Source organism: Sitodiplosis mosellana, unplaced genomic scaffold, assembly GCF_009176505.1.
Source record: "Sitodiplosis mosellana isolate CC-2019 unplaced genomic scaffold, AAFC_SMos_1.0 Smas_scaffold_18, whole genome shotgun sequence".
Lineage (NCBI taxonomy): Eukaryota > Metazoa > Arthropoda > Insecta > Diptera > Cecidomyiidae > Sitodiplosis > Sitodiplosis mosellana.
The window spans coordinates 609,127-633,206 of NW_022595260.1; the positions used below are offsets into that span (position 1 = coordinate 609,127).

General features: G+C 34.4%; 1 protein-coding gene across 33 annotated transcripts in view; it reads right to left on the reverse strand.

The window, feature by feature from the left end:
• The window catches only part of LOC129568370 (TLD domain-containing protein 2), a 109,570-nt gene that overhangs the window by 43,524 nt on the left and 41,966 nt on the right, over positions 1-24,080 (reverse strand). For 8 of the 33 annotated variants that reach the window (XM_055446140.1, XM_055446127.1, XM_055446138.1 and 5 more), the window contains exons 1-2: positions 13,907-14,064; positions 12,527-12,767 (exon numbers count right to left, since the gene is read on the reverse strand). The exons of 4 other annotated variants lie outside the window; for them this stretch is intronic. The gene's annotated coding sequence lies outside the window, so the exon portion shown is untranslated. Of the gene's footprint in view, positions 1-12,526; positions 12,768-13,259; positions 14,183-24,080 lie in introns of those variants that run through there. 21 more of the 33 variants (XM_055446141.1, XM_055446132.1, XM_055446116.1 and 18 more) reach the window with 13 other exon arrangements.

Below are 24,080 nucleotides of genomic sequence, written 5' to 3' on the forward strand. Positions count from 1 at the left end.
AAGTATTTTGCATGACATTCACTCCCATTTCTAAGGGGTTGGTGCACATGATCACTTAACAAAATTGTTCAGCGGTCAATTTTACATGGAAATCGACTTGTTAGAATCCAGCGCCCGAAAAAAACTTCCCGTGTCGAAAAGTGTTATTGTCGTCACTTTCGCGTTAAATATACTTATTAGTATATTACCCATTAATATCGTATCGGGTGATTCGATAGAAGCCGGGTATTCAAAAAAAGAAATTCTTTTGACAATTCTCTCATCGATGATGCATTCTGTCGATGTGCCTCCTCGAATGATAAAAAAGTGAAAAGTGCTGTGGTGACTCGTGACTGTGTCTCATAAGCTTGGCTGGTTGATGTAAAAAACAATCTGTCGTTCGAAGATCTTTAATGGCAAAATGGCAAATACCAAGGATATTTCAAAAAGTGGAATGCAAATGTGACGGATTTTGGCGCACTCTCCCAATTGAATGGTTCATGTACAATATGTATATCGTATGACGCCAATAAGAAAGGAAAATTAGCACAAAGAATGTTTATTTTTAAACCAAGTGTAAGTGTAAACGTGATGCGAAATAAAAGCAACAACAATCCAAACACAGTAAGTGGTTTCCAAAAATAAACGCAGAAAAAGCGTTGAGATTCAATGAAAATTAAATAACCAAAACAAAATAAACGCCCCAGTATCGTTACACGGCGTAGATCAGAGAATTCTATTTTTGCGTAAAAGACAACGTATTGTTTGTGCTGGATGAATCAAAAGGTGATTCTTTGTTTAAATCTTACAGCCGAAACCGGTGACATTGTCTCGCGATTCTCCAGATCACGTAGGACAATAATTCGTCGATCGAAATGCCGATTAAGAGTTTAACAAAATTGGCATCGATTTCAATGAACAGGGAACCAAACTAATATAAACATATATTAACGATGTGCGCTAGCTTTTTTTTCGTTTTGGTTTCCCTGTTTATGTTCAGCAGTGAATGTAAACACCGAGATGCACATTTGTGTATGCTTACGTTGTTTTTATTGTATTCACTGAAGCTGGCATCCAACCTTGTGTGAGATTTCATTTTATATTGTTCTGCTCATTTTTTTTCTTCGTCGAAACTTTGCGCCGCAGTTTATTTTGCTGATGTCCGAGATAAATCGCTAGCTTGCATTAATTAGAGTTAAATTGTTTTTGACGTCAGTAGTTGTATAGGTATCAACAGTGCCAAAGCCATTAAAAACGAAGAGACATCTCTCTCTCATTCGTTCTTTATTTCAGCAGCCGAACTGGAAAGTTTGTATGGCTAAGCCATTAAAATGCGGTGATTTTGGACGTTGTTGTTGTCTGTACATGATGAATTTATCACTTTCATGAGTTGAGCACACATCAAGATGCCCTTCTTAGTAATTAAGAACACGACATCTTGAGTGTTGGTCTTTTGCCGCAGTGATTTTTCACCGGTGTTTTTGCTGCAAAGTTTACTGCCAAATCGAGTATACCTTCATCGAAAGCAACAATCAATTTCATACAGTTGATCCAAGGTCACAAAAGCAATGTGCCTGCTTAAGTAGCAAGAGCTATGGGTGAATGCACGCAGCAAAATTTACAGCTACGGATGCACACAAACAACCGATGAACTCGTCGCTGCAATTCATTGAAACACGCAACGACTCAACACAATGCTTGTGCAAAATGTGTGTAGTGATCTTGTATTCACATTCACATTCACAACTTGATTATCACATTTATCAACGCGATCAACAAAATGAATCGAATTTTAATTGTAAGTGCTTTGCGAGAGATAAAATGTAAATCGAAGTATTAACTAGTTCAGGACCTTGAATCGAAGCTTATGTAAAAAAAACCCTTAGATTTGCTTGCTTGATTGAATGATTTCAAATTCAATCACAAAATTCATAAACCGCGAATATTGCGTACACGAATACCAATCGAAATGAGGCTGTTGAATTAATTAAAGTTCAATGCACACAATCGCGCCCATGTTGAGTAAAAAAATCAAGACAAAAAAAAACAACAAAGTTGACTGTATTCAGTATACGGGATGTTGATGAAACTGTGTATGAAATCACTCATTTTTTTTGTTCAGTAGTATAATACCGCGGATGAATTGCCATCAGGTTCAGCAAAAGCAAAGTTGAATATCATTTTTGGATGTAAGCCATTAAGGAAGGATTAGCATGACAACTATGAATTTAATACTTTTTATATGTGGAAGTGTTTGCGTTTTTAACCTAATACAGCTCAAGTGTTTGTTGTTTAACGAATAAGGAACAGCGAAAAGTATCCGTTAAGAGCGTTGTAATTGTCGTCTTCCGTGAAATCATTGATGGATTGATATGGATTGGTTTAAGTGGAAGCTGAATTAAGCTTACTACATGATGAGCCAGAAAAAATTTATTCTTTCATTCTCATTGACAGCAAGAATTTGGAAGAGTTAGTCATGGAGTAACGCGATCGAGATATGGAGATATGGAAATAAATACCATATTGTAGCCATGACGTGCACTTTGTTTTCACACACACATGAGTCAAAGTTCGCCTGTCGAATTTTTGAAACAGTAACGATTAATAAAATCGCATGAAAACCAGTCTTGTGTGCGCAAAATAGAAGTCATTGTTCTTTCGTAGCAACGTTTTTGTTGCTACTGTTACATCATTAATCTGTTTAATGTAGTGTTTAAACGGGATACAGTTGTACCATAAATTGTATACATGCCATGTAAGGTCACCTTTTTGAGCGATATTTTAAACAGAGCACGCGGCATTTCATCAATACTGATGAAAATCTTGGTTTACCAATTTTTAATGGCGCTATCCACTATTTCATTTTGCAAATGTTCATTCAATTTGTACTTCTTTTTTGTAGTAGTGGATTTAAGAGATATAGATGCAACGCTGTGCCTTCTCATCGTTGTCGCCAACTGGTGTTGCAATTGTACTACAGTTGGCGCTTCGGAGCTATTTTATATGGGAACTGTAAAGAAACCACAGTGTTGTATAGATGTGTGTTCGACACATAATTTTTTATTATGACATTCCAAACAAAATGATTTTTAACTGGAACATGGTAAAATTAAAATGATAAACTTTTAATTTTGCAGCTACTCAACATATTGTCATTAATATTTTAAGTTGTTTATTTTCTGTCGTATCGTTGTTATAACTAAAAGAATGAACACTTCGGAGTGAAACTAAACAAATTAAGGATGCTGCCTCTACAAACCAGACTTCAAATTATCGTTTAGCGTATTTGCTTCTATGTATTCGGTTATTGATTTTTCTATTTAACAGATTTTGCTTTTTTGTTATACAGCAATTACAATCTAACGAGAGACTTCCCTCGATTGTTCACAGATATAAAAGTAAGCTTTTTAAATTCCACAATTATTAAATTTTCCATTAGACATTGGAGTTTGACGAAAGAATGTTGTCACTAGGAAGAGAAAAAATAGCCTTATGGTCTCAAACTACCTTTCACATTGAGCAAAATTGCACATTTTTTTCCTAACAGCACCATTTTGAACATAGAAAGCATGTGGTGGTGGAAGAAACGAGAACTGACAAAGAGTTTTGTTTGCATTTCTAAATAAGTGCATCGAATCACGAACCAACTTATTTTACGAACAATAATCATTTTCTCGCATGAGCTGCGGCTGAAGTGAAGGGCACACAAGAAGCCAAACTACTTGTGTTATACTGTTTAATTTGTAAAATGTGACCAAATAATTTGGTATATTTGCATACGTATAGTATAATTTCGAGAAGTTTCTAATCTCCCGTTGGAATCCCTTTTGTACTGTTATCATGAATATGAATTCCGCTCGGGCTAATAATAATAATAATGATAATGTATGAACCAGTTGCAAAACTAAATGAAAAAAAAACAAACTCTATCTCTCACTGCGAAATAGCGAACTGTGCGTAATATGACGACACTTACACAGTGACACTGATTTTACTGTTGGCGCTCAGAATAAATGACATTTCGAATGTTTGTTCCTTACTTTTCGCAGTGTCTCTTCATCTTTGAATCATGCATGTGTTGTACATGGCGTCATCAAAGTAACATTTCGTCAGCTTACTTTTTCACGTATTTCATTTAATGTAGTTCCTTAGGCAAACGCCAATTTCTCGGAACTTCCGCAATATATCGACATGTTTTCTCAAAGGGATATTGCAACTTTTTTGACCAGAAAAAACGCCATCTTACGTCGTGCCCGTAAATTATTTTACCGTACATTTAGATGGTAGAGCTTGAACAAAAGTTCGACACTATGCATAAACTTGGAAAGAGCTTGATAAACTTGATGAAATACATATATTTTATGGTCGTTGCAATACCCCTATGTATTTGCTGCACAACATATCTATATGCTTTGTAAAATAAATCCAAAATGATAATCACAACCTATGAGATAATTCTTCCATAATAAAAGGGAAAATGAAAAAGGGTTTTCTAAAAAAATATTGCATGTATAACAAATTTTGAACATCAACTCTCCTGGGAATACATAATATAGTGTTTTGATCTACGGCTAAAGACCGTGTTTCTTTTTAGATTTTTACACGTTTTGTTTACGGCTTGAGGTCAATCTAAACCACTTTTGTTCGATGCGTAGTTTTTTAGTGACTAATAAAGCCATAAAAATTCAGACATTTTTTGTTTGCGTTCTCAAAAAAAGTGTAATAAAATGTTGTAATTTTCTTGATAATTTTAAGTTTTATTGTCTCAGTAGCAGCTGTTCCGTTCAATCAGTCGCTCAATCAAAAACACAGCACCTCCCGCTTTACTAGTTTCTTAATCGATCAGACATATTTTGTATTTTCCATTTTTAGTTTCTTTCGTCTGTCAAAATGAGTATGAATCTGAATCAAGTTCAAGCGTTCTGGTTAACAAGTTTCTTCGTGGTCATATTCAAGTGTGTTACAGTAAAATTCTTTCACAGCCATCATATCTACAGTGAAAAAAAAACATTCAAAAAATCATGGTTTTTTCCGGAGTGGAATAAAACTTGATCTTGTGGGAAGAGTGGAAATATGGCATTGAATATATTTTCATTGTGTCAAGGCACGACACAAGGAAATCAAATCAGACTAGATTTTGGTAAAATACTCTGTTAAAAATTACTGATTCATGTTCGGACGTCAAATTGCGTACTTCAATTTCGATAGGAAATCTGTCGTATTGCGGTAGACACATACATCTCACTGATTGCTTTATCAGTTCCATTGTTTTTCTAAGCGATTAGACACGTGTTGCCTATTCAAACGGCAATTGAAATGATTTCAATGGAATTGTTGATACAGTGGAATTCAGAATTTTCTGATATACCGTTTTGAGGCTTATTGATCCAAACTGTGACTGACTGAGAATTTACGTCAACTGTGTTCATCATTTAAGAGCTTCACTGTGATAATATTTATAGGACAATTAGCACAATTTTCCACTATTTATCGATTTAAATTAACAAGTGTTTATTTAGGTGCAGGTGAAACACTGCAAAATTTAAGTTATTTACAAAAGACAGACCTGTGTGAGAATAAGTTTGCATTACTTTCGATTTCTTTAAAAATATTTGTAGAATACTGACAATAATATTTATTAGATACTTTTTTCCATACCGCAGTTTTCCCCCTCTCTATAGTCTGTCAAGCCCTTCAAACGTTCAACTGCTACTATAATTATGTAGATAGATTGCAGAAATAAACGACAATCGCGATTACATTATAATCATTGCTCCGTCTGCCGTGTTCAAATTACTCCGAACGAAATAATTGAAAGGAAAAACAATGTTTGAATTATAATTTGTTGACACAATCGGAGAAATAACAATAAATACTGCTCATATCTACCGTAAAATAAGCGCTTATATTTATCATTTTGGATTGTGTAAATATGCTATCGGTGGCATATCATCGATTCGATTGACTCAAACCTTATTACAAAGTGGATTGTAACGCATTGAATTGTCTGCTGTCGCCATGATTTCGAATTAAAAGACAATTGACGAGTCTCACGTGGCCAAAAACATGCAAACTAAGGAAGAATCGATAAACAAATTTGGTATGCAATTTTTCCTCTGGGTTTTCATTTGGATTGATTTTGTGTGTCATTCATGGTGGATATTGTTCGCAATTAGTATTCGTGGAAGAGGCAGTGGCGTAAAGACATTACAGGCAATTTTGCATTTATGCTTACGGTGCAAATTTAGCACTGCGAAATACTGTAATAGTAACTCGATATTTGGAAAAACGACTGTGAATAAAATAAAATTCACAATATAAAGATATGATTCTAAAGACAAATAAAAAAGAATAATGATTTCGATTTTAAATAATATTTTCTTAGTAGATATTTGGGTGCTAGCCATTTGTCATAATTTAGAGTTTGAAATCGATGGGAATTTCCATTTCGACGATTTTTTTGTTTCTATTCATTTTACGCGAAGTAGATTGAAACCGATTCGTACAAGTGTATTGAATCGTATTTGTAAAATTGTCGAGGTCGAAACATTATAACAATGTGAAATCGATTTTTTCTCTCTCTCTCTCTCTCTCTATCTCTTTCTTTATCTCTCTTTTCCTATCTTGTTCAAAAGTCACATGTGTGCTGTGTGGAAAATAAATTCATGATATGGTTTATGTTCTACTACGTTTATAGAAGAAGAATATAGAGTCAACAAATGACACATGGACAGAAAAAAAAACAAATTCACGATAAATAAACTTTAAGCTTGGAATCAGAACAAAGGATTGCTTTCACTATTCTGTTTTCTCTTATTCACGCAGTTCCATTGCGACGACGTTTATCGGACGAACACACGCAAATAGCGCACCGTATAAAAGTCACCATAAATAATAAATTTCATCAAATGTCAAGAGTATGAACAAATACAGACAGAGCGACTCATTTCGTCGTTTCGTTTTGCGTCTTCACGACAATTGAGCAGTTTGGAGCGAAAATGTAATACAGAAAAGTTGCGTGGAAAAATGTCGATGAGGAATGAGCAGAAAAGGGATAGCTATATAGTATACTGTATAGTAAACTATATAGCTTTCTCTTTTCATTTGATATTTTTCCGAGCAACTTTTCTGTATAATATTTTCGCTCCAAACTACCCAATTTCTGCCTGTTACAGATACAGATAAATCGTTATTGATTCCTCTCTCACTCATCCTATCTTCCTTTCTCGTGTACTAGATTTGGTCCTTCTGCTGCTGCCGCATCATATTTCTCGTTGAATTCATCAAACACTTTTTTGCTGAAAGTATATGGAATTCAATACGCTGCGGCGATTGCAAATGAACGAGTTGCTTTGACAAATTGTTCTATTTGCTAAATGAAATTGTTTTTGTGTTCCTGGTTTGATTTTTGAAGCGGTTGAGGGAGGAGAGACGAGAGAGATAAATGTTGTTTGCAGCAACAAATTCTCTACCAATAGCTATGCTGCAATCTGTAAATTGGCTGTTTACTTGTGCGTGATCATTTCATGTGACTGGACTGAATAATTAGAATATAAACTGTAAATACAAATAAATCATTTTTGTAGAAGCGGTTCTCCACTTCCCTGCCCTGCATCATCTTTTTGAATGTATATTGTTTGGTAACAATTTAAAAAAATGTATCGATAATGATCTTTCGATTTAAAATAAAAAGCGCGTGTTACTGATTATCATCATTCGTATACGAAAACTTTCGGCAACAATCAAGGTTATTTTGAAAAAGCTGCGATAAGATAGTTTGCATTTCTCCTAAATTTTTTAAAACAAAAAAATTCCAAGAAAATACATCTTGGAATGGAGATTCATTTGTGTATTGTAAGTTCACATGTACTCTCTACTTTTGTTCAAAAAATTAGTCTAAATCCTTGTTAGATAAATTTTATTCGAAAAAGAGGTGTATATATTGAACAACTCACTTAAAGACTGTAACGATCTGAATGCACTGTTCAAACTAGATCTATTAAATAAAGTTTTTGCGGTCGCAATGATTTTTCAAATCAATACCCGTATTACATTCAATCATGACAGCACAAGTGGTTGTACTTTTTGCTACTCCACAGCCACACACTGATGAATTATTTATGAATCGGAAAATTTTATCTGTGAATAAGACAATTGGCCAAAGAGTGAGATGCACGAATCTCAGCAAAATCAACGAGTGTGAGCGAGTGAGCACATTCACGGTGCGTCTCGAAATTTTTTGCCTTACTTTCAATTCGGAATTGGCAAAACGACTTTTTGTGTCGAAAATAACCCATTGGAACGGCCCAATTGTGCCAATGAATATCGCAAATAGAAAATGAATCAACGAGATTGTTGATGTTTTTTGCACGTTTTTTTCTTTGTATTCTCTCCAATGAGTCAATGTATTGTGAAACAGTCCAAAAACGGTCCTGTTTACACACTGTGACTCACAAATTAATAGTTGTTGAAATGGAACATGTGAGAATCGATTATTCTCGAGTTGCTTGCCTATGCACGAGATTACTTGAGCTTATTTATTTCAAATTGACTCATTTTCTATCGCCTATACTTCAAAAAATCAACCTGTTCTTCTCACTCTTCCTATATTATGACTGGCAGGAAACAAATACAAACGTGTATCCGAGATACTGGCACATCAACACTTATTTACTTCAAACCAATATGCAAAATGGTAGATTAATATTCAAATCTTGGCAAATTTGCCGAAATGTCTTCGGGTAGGGCGATTTCAATTGTAGGTTTTATGTAGTTTAATGTAGTGTATTTACTTTTTTTATGTAGGAACAATTTTTTTGAGTAATCGGCTATCGAAAAACCGCTCCAAAATGGGGATACTCAAATCTTGGTCAAAAAACGAATTTTCCATGAATCAAACGTTTTTTCGAATGGAGAATGTTTTCAAAAAATTGTAGATAAATTGTAGAATTCAAATCAATTGTCTGTTTTCAAATATGTCTGCCCGTTCGTACGATATCGGGACGAGTCATGAAAATTGGTCCAAAATCGGTAATACTCAAATCTTGGCCCCTAATCGAACTTTCCACAAACTAAATCTTTTTTCTATTGTTTCTAGGGTCCATAAAATTGTAGAAAAAATGTAGAATTCAAATCAGTCGTCCGATTCTTCATATTTTCAACAACTTATTTGATAATAGCAGTGTTTTGTTTTTGTAGGGAGAAAAATGCTCCAAAACTGGTCCAAACTGTTTTATTAATTGTAATAACCCAGAATTAATTGTTGTGACCCAAAAATTACTCAAAAAAATTGTTCCTACATAAAAAAAGTTTTTATTATTTACATTAAACTACATAAAACTTACAATTGAAATCGCCCTACCCGAAGACATTTCGGCAAATTTGCCAAGATTTGAATATTCATCTAAAATGGTACGACGCCATTCGTCTCATTGTTATTTTTGTTAGTATCGCCAATAATTTACCAAAGCGAAAATTTTTACACTAATTTGACTCAAAAATTGCGAGCACTTTTTTTACATACATCACATAGACCGATTCTAATTCTAAAGCGAAATTACCGTATTTACGAAAAGAATCGAATAATATTGTATAACGTGTAATATGACATATACAATCGAAATGAAATATTTACACTTCTCTTGTTATAGCCCAAAATCAACATTTACACACGATCAAATTGTCAGACAATGCTTCCAATAAGAAATAAGCAGCGACATATGTCTGTCTTTTGATCGGAACCGTAGCAGAAATAGAATTTGATATTATGCAGTGAAAATACTAGCTGCATGAAGAAAAGCAACCATTTATCAATATATATTTAAATTTCATTTAGCACATTTTTATAATTTCATCATCCCACGTATGAAATAATTGACGATCAATCCTATTAATTTGAATTGTTCAAACAACTATTCATTGACTCGAATAATGGCGACTTAAACGGAGAGAACCGAAAAACTAGTTATAAGTAATTATAATTTTCGGAAATATTCATACTACAAAATGATTTTTATCATGATTATTCTTTCTTTATTCTTTATTTATTGATTGGTAAAAGAATGATTATGTATGACGTGCACTGACGATTGATCCACATGTTTGCATACCAGTACATTACATAGAGAAAAAAACTATACAGGCCGAAGAAAAGCAAAAATGCAGCACATAAAATTCGAAGTTTGTGTTTTGAGAAAAAAATTATTATTTTTGAGGATCCAACGCATATTGGAGTAAATTATTTTGTTTTTCTATTTCGATTTCGTTTCCGAACATCAAAAATTCATAATTCTCTTGACCGATGAAAACTCTACGGCACTCAGCTTTTATGTTCTTCCCACAAACACTTTGACTTATTGCAGCTAATTCATCTTATGTTTATTTTTTTTCCTGTCAAATGCACAGGGTAAATGAGTAAATATTGTTGTTATACAATAGTCCAACAAACGCTAATATTTTGAACAAACACACTCATGCTAGCGAGCCTTGTTAGAGTCAATTTGTTTTTTTGCCGAGAATTTAGAGAGAGGTGATCAAATCTACATTAGAGAATATTACAAGCTATTTTTTCAAACAACTTCTACATTTCAGGCTTTTAGGCTTGCAGTCGCATAACAGTTTTTTTTACATCAACGAAACTAATAATTTATTTCATTTAATATTATCGCTTCGTGTGCTTGAACGAAAGAAGAAGAATGTGATCTGTAAACATTCTCTCTTTTTGAATGTGTATTGCCAATAATGTTTTGTGTTGGGTAGAAAATCATCAGACTTCACTAGTCCACCATTTCTGAACGAAGCTCACACGGTAAAAATGTGTGTGGTGAAATTATGATTTCGTACGCACTTCGAATAACTAATAATCTCTTTGCACTCTCAAATACCATTCTCCTTCCCTCGGTGATTCTGTATTACATTCATATGGCTTTCACAGGTATTTCATTCAGCAATATACACATGCAATGTGAGCGACAGTTTAAATAGTTGTACGTTCATGTGTAAACATGCAATGACCAAACACGTTTCCCGTAAAAAAGCGAAGCAGACTTACAAATAAATGTGCCTCGATAGAAAAGAATGGTATATTGTTCAATGTAGCTGTTTGTTTGAATGCATTGTGATATGAAAAAAGGCGGCAGTCGTGTCCACTTTGACTAGCCTAGTTGTCTGCTGCTGTTATGACAAAAAAATGTGACGCCATCTGCATCAGTGAAATATATTCGCAAATGTTTCGTGTTATCACGTCTCTTTGTCATGCACCCAATGCGTGCAGTCACTGAAGTTGAAGAGAGAAAGAAGCATTGTTTGTAAATATTTTTCCTTGAGACGCAAATTCAATTCATTCAGTGAAAAACAAATTCGAATCTGATGCCTCTACACATTTCATTTGTGTTTACATTTTAAAGAGCCGTCAAGTGATATATTAATCACCATGAATGCAACCCAAAGTGTTTCTTGTTTGCGTTGGAATGATAAATCGATCTGAAAGCAATCAGCTGAACGGACCTCTCCAAAAAAATGTGCGACAAACGGAATTTAAATTGGAAAACACATTATAATCTTTATATGTATTATTATGCACATTTCTCTTTAGACGAAAACCGTAAAATCTGCATGATCATTCCATTTGAAAATAAACTGCGCGGATACTGTTAAATAAAAATCAAATTGATATGAAATACGCGTTTCAGATAGATAAGAACAGAGCTCCGAACATCGAGCTTGAATAACAGGAAAACATCTCAAGATACTGTAATAAATTTGAGCCTACAATCGTAATTAATTGGAGGAATACAGGCGATGGCTACAGTTTTAATGCAATTTCTACCGATTACGTCTTGGCAAACAACATACGCGGTAAAAACAAACTGTTATTGAAAATCGATTCCATAGAACCTTCTGGTCTAGAAACACATTTATACTTCTTTTCCCGTATTGTCGCCAAGTTCATTTGCTGCGCTAAGTATCCATTGTTTCAATTGCCACTTGTTGACAATTTTTTTGCCTTCTTTCTTTGTTAATTTTGCCTCTTATTTGCATTCTTGCGAAGAAACGGAAATTAAGTTGTTTATTCGTAAATGGATTAAATCATCGACTGATCATGTGGTTTTAGTTAATGGTACTTATAGCTGAAATGAGCGACCATTCAAAGGTTCGGTGTGTTCAACGCCTGTGTGCACACTTTGCGCATACACACACAGCAAACACAACACCGATCTCGAGTTGATGAATATTTCTGCCACTGAACAAAAAAAAAAAAACAGAAAAAAACAAAGCAATTGTGCGTGATAGAAGTATAACAACAATTTTTGATCGAGTTTTTGTTTTGTTTTTCGTACATCCCAGCTTTGAGGAAGCAGCACAATTACGTCAAATATATAATGTTTTGAAATATGCGGAAAAAATAATTTGTCTGTGGATGATTTCATTTGAACAAATATTGACCCTATCACTTTTCTGGTGTGTGTTTTTCTCATGCAAGCCAATTCGCGAATAAAACTATTAAATAAAGACAATTCCATGTGTTATGAATTGATTTACAACTTACAGTTTGAGTTTTTGTGGCTCGAAATTTCGCAAAGTGAATCCAAGAATCCGATTTTGGAAATCCAGTATTTTCTCTATTTGCTTCACAATAAATACTTTTTTGTTTGGATGTCGCAATTTTACACTCTGTACACGTGAAATTGTCTTGTTCAAATTAAAAATAATACACTTAAAGTCTTCACAAAAAAACAGTCACATGATTAAAAGAATTTGATTCAATTTCTTCAAAGTCGTCGATAATTCTGAAAAACCGAGATGAAATTTCAATAAAATCACATCGTTGAACTGTGAACATTGAGAATATTAGGAAAAAAAATTGAACTTTTTTTTCCAAGTCATGTTCATTCACTCAGAGCAATGACAATGTGACAGCCAACGGAACAGCAGAGAACGATAAGTGCCTGAATTGAACATTGAAATTGTGAAACAATTTTTCAAATTGATCAAATTCAAGGGAAAAGTTGTTTGACAAATTTACCGAATGCAAATCGAATCTAATTGAATGAAAAATTGTCAATTAAATGTGAATTTTCTAGAAAGCGATCAAAATGAAAATTAGAAAATCTGTAATGTCGAAAAGCGCGTATTTTTGTCGCAATGTATTTTTTTTTGTATGAACGATGCCTAATATATTCCACTGTTTTATCATTTGATCTATACGTTTGAGCCGGAAATGAAATAGTTTCTAAAAAATTCTAATTAGTTCAGTTTGTGTTTGTTTGACACATATTCACATCGATTCGTATTTAAATTCAGCGACAGGTTTTCGAAACGAACTCAATTCAACTTGCGCAAAATATGCGCTGTTGTGTTTAGCTTTGGCTGTGGCATGATGTTTCGTTGTCGTTGACACACTACCGTGTGACTCGATGGTCTTTGTCATTGCCCCTAAAAATACATTCACGGAAAAACGAGTGCCGATTCAAACGACCAGATTCTGGTGCAAATTGTTTTCTTCTCGACGAAATAGCACACAGTGTTTCGAAATAAACTTGGTGGTTTTATTATGGTAACGGTAGATAACTTTTGAAACAATATGTCGCAATCACTTTTAGTTGATATTGCGCGATTTTTTATCCGTAGTTTTACACAATTTCGACCGAGAGAATGGAAGCCATCGAAAATAAATATACAAGCAATCTTTTTTCTTCGTTGAGTTTATTTAGAACAACATAAATAGATTTAGATTGATTAAATTTTTTATCAATTTCAAATAATTTTATGCACTGCTCCCATTGAAATGAATCAAAACGAAGTGAACGGGAGAAATTGCGACAAATAGTGATGAACTGTTTTCAATCTGATACACTAGATTGACTCTCACAAAATTTCGGCAAATTTGTACTCGAAAGATCTTTTTCTTTATCAAAGTTAAACGAACCGTTGTTTTAGTTGACACGAAACTGTTGAATAGATTCTGTCACTTTTCTTGACTAACTTTCCAAAATATGAAAAAGTTCAGTGTATGGATTGCAAAACGGAATAAAATTGTTTTAGTACATTGCGCACGAAACGAACATAGAAAACTGAACTCGTATCGGCTTGCGATGGAATGGTTAAGTCGATGTCGCTTGGCTAGCCCGAGAGTAGACGTATACCGTTGTGCGCATGCGTTTGCGTACGTGATTGCGACTCTCGAGATAAAAAACATACAATCGACGATCGGAATTTGTTTGAGTGAATGTGCGCGCCATTACTTGCATCTATGTATGTAGTGGTGATTGAAGTGTACTGCGGGCCTCTAGTCAATATATCGACGACAGACAGACAGACAGACGAACAACGTCAACCATGCGATAGATTCTAAACATACTTGCGCATATGGTTTGGTACGGCATGGAATGAGTTTTGCAAAATAAATGTCTATATGCGGCGGTTTTAGAGAAAAATAGATAATATATTGAATCTGAATGGACGCACGAGGCGCTGTTGTATATTATGGCAGACGAGAAATGTTTTACTGAAGCCACCGCTCTGTTTCATGTTCTAATAATGAAAAAATGAATGTTTGTTTGTTTTCAACCTCACATAAATGAATCTTAATGTTTGTTCCATTCATAACCATTGTGTGAAGTCGGGCATACTTTTTTTCCAGTCACATGCAAATTATATAACTGGAACCTAAGAATTCCAAGATACATGTGCTTCGGTAAACGGCTGTTGTTCTGCATCAGCATGAAATGCCAGAAGACATATGCAGCCATTTGGTTTTGCTGATGCGTACGCCAATACATTGATAGGATGGATGGAATTCATTTGTATACCTTTGTATCTGTTTGTCTGTGTGTTTAAGTTTTGTTTTCGATTTGTGCCGAAAACTATATAGATTGAATAGCGCAAAGTGACGCATGCAATATACTCGAACGAAATGTCATTTTACGATAATGCCAAAACTATACTACAAGAGAGATGAACAACGTTTGCTTTTATTTTGTTTTTCCAGCGCTCAAATTGAGGCGGAGAAATAGAGGTAGCATGATCACGCAAACTGCCAAAAAATATTGTATATTTGGACGAAACGTGTCCAGATTATTAAAATAAAATGCAAAAAAAAATGTTTTATAGAACGATATTTTCTTGCAATACACGTGATTCATGCGAGACCCGACTTTACTACGTCTCGTCTATTGCCAAATTCAAGAGAATTCAGAAAGTGAGCGTTTTTTTTTCAAACGACGCTAGCTTAAAATAGCATAACACCAACACTATGATGTCACAGACTCGTATGCGGTGATACGCATACGGTGTGTCCGAAGTGACGTTAGCCGATCCGCAGCAAATTATTGTTGATTGTCTTAACCAGGAACAAAACAGTTGAGCCATGTTCAAATTGGCATTATAACTGGTCGGTTGATTTCTCAAAGCGTGAATTCAGCGTTGGTTCGGTTGATATGAATGGTTTGGAGCGAAAATGTAATACAGAAAAGTTGAGCGGAAAAATGTCGAATGAAAAGGGATAGCTATATAGTTCACTATAGTTTACTATATAGCTCCAAACCATTCATATTCTGGTGGTGTAATAATTATATTTATATGCAAACGTTGAATTGATTGGAATCGAGTTTGATAAAAGTTTGAATGGTAATTTTTTTTGTTCTCAATTCTAATTTTGAATGCAGGACATTGCTATTGGAGAGCTCTTGAATTTGATTTTATTTGTAACGACGCAAAAAAAGTCGAATCAAAATGTTACTTTCAATGTTTTGGGCTCGCACCTCGTTCCGTCGCACAACCAGATTTGTAAAAATTAATCAATCGTTTTATTCATTCAACGACATCGTCAACGCGAATCCAATATATGATTGCTGGTTTCAACCGTAATAATCGAAGTGTTTCCTTCTTATGAATTCCAAAAATAAACCAGAAAAGCCTGAATCTTCTGATTTTCAATGATATCTTTTCACTGTGGCATAAGGTTTAATGAGATTTTTACACGTTTATCTATACACACTCTGTGCAAAATCAATCAAAAAAATTCATATTCACAATATTTCTGTGAATAAACACATTTCAAAACAGTCAGAATCTTCTCTTTTAATGCTGCATACGTGGGGGTCTATAAGTCGAAATGGGTGGAGTGTTTTTTTCTGTTTTAAGTAACCAAAATGCGAACTTATCGAATAAATTCATTATGTCAGAAACGAATTCCGCTATATTCTGCAGTTTATACATTGGTGAGACCATAAATGTGGCATTTAATGGATCTAAATAATTTTTCAGATAGGTTTAACTGCTCGATTTACAGCTGTTATTAACGCTGAGTGCGCGTCAAATGAACGGTCTTTTATCGTTTTTGCAATAAAAACACAGCGTTCTGTTTCGTTTCAGTGTTCGTAAAATGATTTGCATCTGAACAAATGTAAGCATAAGCACACGAATAGAAGTTGTAATTCACATCCGCATATTTCCCCCCCCCCCCCTCTTATTCCTTTCTTCTCGGAATGTATCTGATTTATATGTCTTCAAAGCAGTTTGGGGTTGCGTGTTATGAAAATCGCAACGCACATTCTACCGTTTGAATTGGATTTTATGACAGGAAAATGTTAGATATCGCATATGAGTCATATTCAACACATTGTTTTTAATCAGGCACAAATCTTTATTGAACTTATCATCATAAACGAATGAATGTTCCAGACATTTTAATCAGGATAACGATGAAAAAACGAAAGAACAGAAGATTAGGCAAAACTTGTAGTTTATCTCGTGTTTTGCATAATGATATAAAATTAAAAACGCTCATCGAAACGTCACAAATTTTCTTCATTAGTAAATCTGGTCAGTGCAAACTTTACTTCCGACAAACTCGACTTCTGTGCTTTTGATTGATCTTCCACAACATGGTTTCATTTTCATATTTATTGAATCTCAAGTTCGAAGTCTTTATCAAGGAGAGCGTTTTTCACTTATGATTTGTCTGTTAATATCCTGAAAAATATAGCACACGAAAAGATAGACAGAAAGAGAGAGAGGGAAAATGTTTCGCTAATACACATCTTCCTCAGTTACTGAAATGAAAGAGAGGAACAACAAACAAACAAACTGCTAGAGCAATTGACAATATGTGCTTTTAATTGCTCCATTCACTCATTATGAAAAGTAATACGAGCAATTAAGCACGAACACCAAAGTACACACATACACACATTGTATGACAGACACAGATCATAAGGCTTGAGATAAAAACCAGCACGAAGCCGCGATCGAAAGAGTAACAGAGAAGCAACACATCTCATGTTTTTATCAACTCTTAGTACATTTACGTACGAACGTTAGCGATATGAATATGTGACAACACCATTGGTTCTATTCAATCTACTGACCGATGACAAATTTGTCGAATTTACAATAATCTCGTGCGCGAACATATTTCTTTTAGTCAATTGTATTTATTTTGCACGTTTCTATATTCTGGTTTCATTATACTCGATTGTCGGCACATTTGTATTGAAATAAAAACGTTCGGCTGCTTCCATGTCTCGCTCATATTTTGGCAACTGTTGTACAGCTTTATCTAATCCCGGCGGTATTTTTAGATATGAGAATGGCAAAACAAACTGAGACGTTTTTAATGCGCAATTCTTTTTTGCTCGCCTAAAATTGTCAATTTTGCTTTTGTTTATTTTTTTCGTTGAAAGGATAAAAAAAAACAAATATAACTTACGCAAAAATATTGGTTTTTCAATAAGTGAAAAACTCTCGCTTGTGACTTCAAACTAGTTTCGACCCGCGTACAAAAGCTGAAACAATGAAGTTTTCGTAATTGAAATAATAAATTCAGTTGTTTAGCCAACAATTTTACACTTGGGAATCGGTAAGCATTCATTGAGAATCATTTTAAGTGCACTTGAACAAATCTTTCTTTTAATTTGTGAGTTAATTATATTCATATCCGGAAATTACAATAATCACATGAGCATGGTACAGCACAAAAAACTAGCCAAGACGGCTGAGTGAGTGTTTTGTTGATCTTTGATACATATACTACTCAGGCTTGATAGCCAAAATTGATCTCCACAAGCAGATTATATCGTATGTCATGTGCTTAGTAGATCAACTTTAGTGTCGATTTGCTTAGAGGAAATCGATATTTACTGCAACAAAATGTGGCAAACATTGTGCCGGAAAGGAATTAAATTGAAATCCATGCACAATGACGTAAATGCATATTTTGCAATTCGCATGTACAGGTTATTTGTTGCATTTGCTCATGACTGAAACAAGACTGAAACAGCATGGAAAAGCAAAGAAGAAGAGGATTTGGGTTGATAGTATACAAATAGTTGTGTATTCGAAACTCATTCAATTTTTGTTTTTCTACAAGTAAGATATAGATTTTAAGAATTGAGCTACACATACGGTCTTATAGCTCAATACAATGGTTAAAACTGTTCATATAGGTTTTATGTAAAAGTGCTCTATGTACCCTAATGTTGGTGATATAACTATTCATTGCACACGGTTGACAAAATCCGATTATTTCCGAATAAACACGAGTAAGCAACAAATTGGATATTTCTTGAACGTAAATCGTTGACTGTTATAACAATTTCGTGAGTCTGTGGAAAAATGGCGAATTTCAATAAGCTCGTGTGTTACAATTAAACACTCGATCGAAACATGTTTCGACTGCAGTCGTTCATTAAAAATTGTAAACTCACGGATTCTCAACCTTCTTTAAGGCTAAACTCCACATAAAGTTTTTTTTTATATTGGCTGCAACAAGTTGAAGTGGTGTTTATCCCTTCAATAAAATATGCGATTCGCCACGATACTTCGGCATCGGATTATAGTCAACAAAAGACATTGAACAAAAGAATCTGCGTCGGGATCAAAATCAGGTCAAACGGCAACAACACATTCGTTCACTCTCCATCACAATGTATGGGTATATCTACTCTCACAATTCGAAGTAGGCAAACCGTCAGAAGTGGTACGGCAAAATAACAAATTGCCTAAGTAATATTTCAAGGGGAAAATCACTCAAAAGTAATACCAAATAGAAAAGTAATACCTCAGTTATTTCTAGTAATACCTCTGGTATTACTTTTGATATTTCTATGAAAAAAGTAATACCGAAAAAAAGTAATATCCAAGTAATGCCAAGTAATACTGATCAATAGAAGTAATATACCTGGTATTACTTTTGATTTGTACGGAAAGTAATACCAAGTAATACCATTTATGTAAAAGTAATACCTAAGAGTGATTTGCCCCTCGTAATATTTTCATTGGAGGTAAAATGTTGAATTACCACCAATGTTTTTATTCAGTAGGTAAATTTGAATTCAGTGGAAAAAAGCCGCTAACAGGGTATTTGAAGAGTGATAAAACACACCAAACACGTATAATTAGTGAGAAATAAATCTTTTTGATTGTTGTTTCAAATTTTCATAAAGTGTGTTGCAGCAGTGAACAGTGAATTGAATCTAAATTCCAAGTGGCACAAAACATTGAATTCCTAACAACAATCATCTCGAATCATCTTTGCAACACGAAAAAAGGCTAATTGAATTTGTTGTTTAGCCTTCTTCGGTTATTACACGATACGATTTGCAACGATTTCTGATTTTGTTTTCATTTTTTGAAAATCGGTTGTCATCACACTGAATGTTTCATGCACAATCGTGTTTCCGCACACCAACGTGATCACACACAATGAACGCAAACAAACGAAGTGTGTGTGCAAGGAATTGCCACATTCAAAGGGTTCAACAGCGCCAGTTGAAATAAATCACAGACAGCTAAATTGGTAGCGAATGCGCTTGGCAAATGAGTGGGCAAAGGTTCGAATTCCATGATTGAAATATTTTTTTTAATTCTTAATGTGTTCATTCTCGCCATCGAAAAAGAATTCCATCATGGAATTCGAACCTTTGCCCACTCATTTGTCAAGTGCATTCGCTACCAATTTAGCTGTCTGTGATTTATTTCAACTGGCGTTATTGTACCCTTTGAATGTGGCAATTCCTTGCACACACACTTCGTTCCATATAATTATACGTGTTTGGTGTGTTTTATCACTCTTCAAATGCCCTGTTAGCGGCTTTTTTTCCACTGAATTCAAATTTACCTACCGAATAAAAACATTGGTGGTAATTCAACATTTTACCTCCAATGAAAAAATTACTTCGGCAATTTGTTATTTTGCCGTACTACTTCTGACGGTTTGCCTACTTCGAATTGTGAGAGTATATATGCTGGTCGTATGTGAACATTTTCTAGTGTTGTTACTGATTAAAGAGTGTGTGTGATGCTATGGAATACAACGCAAGACAACAACAATGCTTTGGCTGGATCTTAACTTGGTTTAGCGTAACTAGATTCAGATATAGATGGTTGCGAAGGAGTTTATGCATCGGCATTGAATTCCATCGAGTTAATAGCAATAAACATTATATAAGTGCGATTGTGGCACTTTCCATGAACGGCAGCACAGTTTTTGCAGTAAAACGATGAAATTGAAGGAACAGTTTTGTTTCTATGGCAAATGATATTGATGATGTACGTCAATCTTATCGTTTCGTATATGTAAATATGTTTTGGATTGCGGGCAAAAATGTTGGTTGTCGAACGTCTGATTCGGCCACAGGCATTTCTCAGACGAAAACATTGAATTCACTTATGAAAATCTTTTTGTTGTCACAGTGTGTCGACTGTCGATACAGCTAGATATTTTTCTTGCCGAATCAAACAATTCAGACAACTCCTATGTAGTGTCATATTCTAATTTGATTTCCATTCATTTATTTATCATGAATATTGAGCAGCATCTTCAAATCATGTGTACATTTTTTCAATGCAAACGCAGAGAAAATTAAACGAGAACCAAAGAAGAATATATTTGTGGAAAATGTAACTCCACAATAATAACCGGAGGATGGGGTGGAAGAGATAAAAAATTATCGAATGACGCAAAAGAAAGACAAGTTGCTCAACGCAAATGTAAAGACAGTATTAATTAATCCAAGGTTATCCAATACATCGCTTTTCATATATAACATTACGTGGTTTGCCATAAAACACCTAATAAATGACATTGTAGGTAATGTGATTATGTGGAATTCGGGATGAGAGTGCATTTTATGCAAACATCTTTTGTTTCCATTTTCCTTCACATATTTCTAGGCAACTGTGATTACCGCTGCATTTTCATCTTTAAATTTTATGCTACTGGAAGCACGTCGTTTGCCCATTTCTCTTTCGCTATCTCCTTTTCTCTACATTCCCTTCTGAAAAGTCTGTGTCACAAAAATCGTTACAAATCGCATTTAAGCAAAAAAAAATAGGAGAGAAAATCACTCGCGTTAGAAGAAATCAGCGCAGAAGAGCATGCGAAGGGGAGAAGAAAGAATATGTTAAGTGCAAATTAAATGTTACGTAAGTTTAACCAACGATCCTTGTTCCCTCAATACTCTCTGTTTCTCAGCTCAATTTGTCTTTTTTCTAGTCACTATCAAATGCAACAAATAAAGCAGTCATGTTTTCTTCTGTTTTTTAATTCTTGACTGTTTAATTTTCTTCTTCATGTTTAATTTTTAGCGCAAGTGCAACAGCCATTAAGTACATTTCAGTAGCTTCTCGTGCGGCAAAGCGAGAAATAAAAAGAATCGACAAGAATGCAGCAAGTCATTTAAAAATGAAAACAAAACCGTGCGACTTTCTATATACGATGAACGGAACACGTCGAGAATCGTCCATTTTCTGATAATGTTTCCGGCACTGGATCCAATTTTTCTTCTGTTCCCATTTTGCCTCATGTATTGTGCTATGCATTCAATCCTCTGCTCGATGCACACAGGTTGTCATTTGTATTTGCTCCAATTCACTTCTTCTTTCCTACAATCCAGAATATACATTATTTTTGTATCTTCAAATTTCATTCCCTTTGTTTTTTGCTTTACATCATTTTCCTCTGCTTTTCATAACAATATTCAAAAGAAAAAAAATCATCATTTGTGAATGGTGAGACTTTCGTTGTTCATATGAAACATAGCCCAATTGCACTAACCCATTTTCTACCAGCGTTCGATTTTTCGAACAAAGGCCATCCCTATTTATATCTCGACCTAGAGATAGGCAAGAATAACAGACATATAATCAAAAAGCAAGTGTTGAACATTATTTTTCAAAATGTGTAAGTCCTCTGGGCCTATGTTCAGGAGGTACTTAGGGAAGCCCAGGGTGGATTTGGAGATAATAAAGAATCCCGGGCTAATGACCAATGTTCGAAAAATCGAACAAAAATTTTCCGGGGCATTTCTGGAAAACTACAAGACGAATTTTCCATCTGACATTTTTTTTTTCATTTTTTCATGTCAAAATAACTCTGAATAGACTTATAGTTAATATTTTTAAATAAAGCATAACGGATTTTGATAGATCAGTTTGTGAGCCTACAAAATATGGTTTTCCGGAAAACGCGTTTTCCGTAAAAACTGCAAACAAAAATTTTCCATATGACAGTTTTTTCGGAGTTTCCAGGGGAAAATTATGCTAGATAGACTATTGGTTACTCATTTCGAACCCACTTTTGCACCTTGGTAGAAAATGGGTTAACAAAAATCCTTACAAAGTCGAGAAAACAGTGAAAGGTTTTTGACATTACACTAGCGCCAACGAATAAATGCAATGACAGCTACGGCAGAATTCGTAACTACTTTTCGCCATAAACTCTGAGGTGAAAAGAGCTATCAGTTAATCGATACGAAGAATGGAGGCCTGCTTCAGTATTCTTATTAGAATATCATGTCTACAAATAGGAAGAAAGATTAAGTCTTGTTCTGAATTGCTGTGAATTTTTATATTTGTTGCACTGTTCGGTGAATATCGTCAGCAAAGAAAATGTGTCTGTTGAAGCAGGCCTTATATGAAAGAACTTGTTTCATTTTCATCGTCGCTGTTTAACTGTCACTCAAACGTCGTAATTTGTCGAGTTATTTTGTCATGCGTCGATGAAACTTTCACCACTTCTCTGTGTGGTGGAGTGTGCAGACGGCAAACAAGGAAACATATATGTTGGATACCCTTATATTCTATATTTCCGCAATTTTTAAAATCGGAAGAAGAATTCATCACATTTTTTTCCTTGAAATTAACTTGAATTATATGGCACAAATATGAAATGGAAAAAGTAAATATACTCCACTTTTCACCACACATAAGGATGAGGTGGTATTGTAAATGACGCATGACGAAATGACTTCTACAATTAAGTTAATGTGTTGGTGTGTTGTTACATATAACGAATAGTGTCAAATCACAACAACATTGAAATAAAAAGCGACAGTTTAATCCTGAAACCCGTTCTTCCTATTTTTACATGTAAAAGTCTTTCTGATTAGAAATAAATTTGTCTCATTCTTTAGTTCTGAAAAATGCTTGTATTTATTGCAACAAAAGAATAAATTATCAAATATGAGATAAATATTACGCAGAACAAATGAATAAGCATGTGTTGAATTTTTTCGTAGTAAAACTGTAAAGCCGAACTATTTGAAAGGTCATGAAAATAGTTCAATATTATACCAAACGCGTCACTGCTGTGTTGCAAGCCGAATGAAAACGGACTATGATATGAATGGTTTGGAGCGAAAATGTAATACAGAAAAGTTGAGCGGAAAAATGTCAAATGGAATGGGATAGCTATATAGTTCACTATAGTTTACTATACAGTTTACTATATAGCTATCCCTTTTCCGCTCATTCATCATCGACATTTTTCCTCTCAACTTTTCTGTATTACATTTTCGCTCCAAACCATTCATATGAAAATGATTTACTCAAATGTGTAAGTATGAGGAATGATAAAGTTTAGCAGATTCTCATGAAAGTACGTCGAAGCATCTCTTACCACTTGATTTAATTTCAAGCTCGAAGGAAAAAATGAACGAGGGACGCAAATGAGTGAATTCTCCCTTACAATATAAATGCGTAGTTCAATTCCTTCAGTAGCGACTTTCGGTGTTCTTTCATTTGTCGCTCTTATTTCGCTATGATTCTTATTACTGAAACTTTGTTGCGATGTAGTTTCTTCGATGAAACTTATTACATAT